The 2951-nt window shown below is 46.6% G+C and overlaps 1 non-coding gene across 1 annotated transcript; it reads right to left on the reverse strand.

The window, feature by feature from the left end:
* Window positions 1-2284: 2284 nt before the first annotated feature.
* Window positions 2285-2419, reverse strand: LOC142452208 (small nucleolar RNA SNORA9). Its single transcript, XR_012785237.1, has one exon. It is a non-coding gene; the product is annotated as a small nucleolar RNA SNORA9 (small nucleolar RNA).
* Window positions 2420-2951: the final 532 nt, after the last annotated feature.

Genomic DNA, 2951 nt, shown 5'->3' on the forward strand with positions numbered 1-2951 from the left:
ACCAAGAACCTCCATCTGCAGGAGAAAGATGAGGCTCTCTGCTCTCCTAAATATTGAAAGGCTCAGAAGCCCTAGGGAGCAATTCTACTCTGTACCATAGAGTGTTAGGAGTGGGTTTGGATGAAGAACTTCCTCTGAAAGCAGCAGGAGAATAAGGACCTTAGTGGATGGAACAACCAGAGATCTAAAATTGATGGTGAGGAGGGCCTATAATGCCTGGTGGGGTTTGATCAAGTGCAACGTATCTGAGAGGAATTACTGAGAGCTGAGTGGAGGGTGAGCATGAGAGTGGGATAGGAGGAAGTAAAAGGAAATAGAGGAAAGAAGTAGGAGGCAAAAGCTATTTATAGAGGTACAGCTGTAGGTATTTAGACATGTAAATATATTAATTTATAATGAAAGGGATAGAGGCCAATGTACATATATTTATATGTTAAGTATTAAGACAGCAGACAGACTTTGGGTCTGTATTCAAGGCCTCCCTCAACATACCAACATTTTGTTCTAATAACCTGACACTCTTTGATACTCACCTTCCCAACACGATGACTGAAGACAAAATCGGTGCATAAGTAAATGTGATGAAGATGGTGCCTGGCTATCGAAAGATATAGCATCTGGGGTCTTACGACTTGAAGATAAACAAGCAGCCATCTAGCTAAGAAGCCCACATGGAAGAAGCACACCAGTCTGTGTGATCATGAGATGTCAGTAGGAGCAGGTATCAATTATCGAAAGATCCAAAACAAACAATTATACTGATTTGAAAAAGTGGGGTTGGAGTGGAGACCCAAAACCCATCTGTAGACAACTGGACATCCCCTTACAGAAGGGTCACAATGAAGAGATGCGCCAGTCAGGGTGCAGTATAGCACCAATGAAACATACAACTTTCCTCTAGTTCTTTAATGCTTTCTCTCCGCCCCCCCATCATGATCCCAATTCCACCTTACAAATCGGGCTAGACCGGAGTACACACATGGGTACAGATAAGAGCTATCAATACATGGAATTTAGGACAGATAAATCCCTCAGGAACAGTAGTGATATCATGAGGGTAAGGGGAATGGTGGGGAAGGAGAAGGGGGAACCCATCACAAGGTTGTATAGGCCCCCTACCCCCAGAAAGGTAGGTGAAGGGAGACAAGGGACAACGTAAGACTTGTATGTCCAAGTCTCCACTGGTTTCTCCTCTGACACCTCTTCTGCTTTACAGATGGCGTTGGGAACAAGCGCCGTTTATTTGCAACTTGGCTCTCATTTCCCCACGCATCTCTTTCCTAACGCGTCCATCAATTTTCACTGCTGGTACACTCTCAACCGTTATGTCTTTCTTAGCGTCGCTGCTAATCCAAAGTATTTCTCTTCAGTCTCCTTCGTGCCAGCCCTGCCCATCCCTTCCCAGAACAGTGCGCGGTCTCCCTTCCTCTAGTCGTAGTCCACTCTTCTTCTAAGCGCTCCCTAGCTGAACCCACGTCTGGGTTATTTTTTTATCTTACTATTATTATATATTTTTCATTTGTATCTCTGTCTCTCATTCTCACACTCCTGGGCCAATGCACCGCAACCTGAGGGGAGGTCGCGGATGGCACGCGGCAGGGCAGGTGAGGACGTGTGCGGGCGCAGGGGCGTCCCCCGCAGCCCCGGGGAGCCGGCTCCGTGCCACCGCGCACGTCCTCTGCGCGGGCGCCCAGCCTCCTCCCCGCTGCCCACATGCTGGGCGCAGCCGCCGCCTAACTGGCCAGATGAAATTAGAATTCTCGGGAATCCGAGACTTCTCAAAGGGAGGCGCCAACGCTTCTACAAGGGCTTGGTCGGCTTCGGGGCAGACGTGTTTCCGCTAGACAACTTACTAACCTCCACTTCCCTTGTCGCTGCACACCGCAGTGCCTACCGCCGCCCCTGCTCCTCCACTTTAAGGCAACAGCCATCTCTCCGCCAGCCAGCCTGTCCACCCCTCCCCACTGCACATTTGACACATCCTGCCCCTCTTTGCGGTTCTTTTTAAAAAGTGGAATTACGTACACAGTCATAAAGTAAAGGTCACACAGGTTAGGTGTACAAGAGCAACACACACATTCCTGAAACCAACAACCTTCCAATTCAAGAATGACAATTTGCATTTTCTTAGAAAGTTCTCTCAGCACCTTGGTTATGGCTTCTAAAAATCTTAAACGCCCCCTTCCGCCAAGTCATCCATCCTGTCATTTTACTCAGTCACAGTTTTTTTTTTGCTCATGATGTGGTGACCCACCCATAAAATTACTTTTTTTTTTTTTTTTCCGTTTCTCTGAAATGTCTATAACCTTGCTCTGGAGAGGGTTCAGAACAAGGCCTCAAACCGTTTCAACACTGTTCTTGCAAGCACTGTAGGAATGCACAGGGTCACTCCAGACCCAGACACGCTGGAGGCTTGCAGATCAGTCACAGTTTTATTCTCATGCATTCACTTGTTTCAAAGACTGGCAAATGTTTCCTAATAACATCAAAAAACTAAAGCCTGAGGAGGTAGAAATGGAGAGATTCAGTTTAAAAAGAAAGACATACTGCTCTCCTTCCATCTGCAAGCAACATTTCTGAGCCCTTACTCTCATTTTAGTTTATTTTTCACTCTCATCTTCGATGCACAGACCACCATGGTCAGCTGACTAACATTTCCTAGGAGATAAATGCATTTCTTTCTTTTTCCCAAGGAAGGCTGAGTTAGAATGAAGCACTCTACATCCAAAATAGCTGCTGAGTCCAAAAGCAGCATGGGCAAAAACTGAAACTGGGAGAATTTCCTAAAGGTATGCCTTAAAGGGAATGGGAGGGTCACAGGTGAAGTTGCAAACACAGATGAAACGCTTAAGAATGCAGCTGTAGATTCCTGGGCAGGGGAACCAAGTGTCAACTCTTGGATGAGACTCATAAAAGAAAATGTCAGCGCACAGGTTACTGGAGTTAAAGAG

Source organism: Tenrec ecaudatus, chromosome 6, assembly GCF_050624435.1.
Source record: "Tenrec ecaudatus isolate mTenEca1 chromosome 6, mTenEca1.hap1, whole genome shotgun sequence".
Classification (NCBI taxonomy): Eukaryota; Metazoa; Chordata; class Mammalia; order Afrosoricida; family Tenrecidae; genus Tenrec; species Tenrec ecaudatus.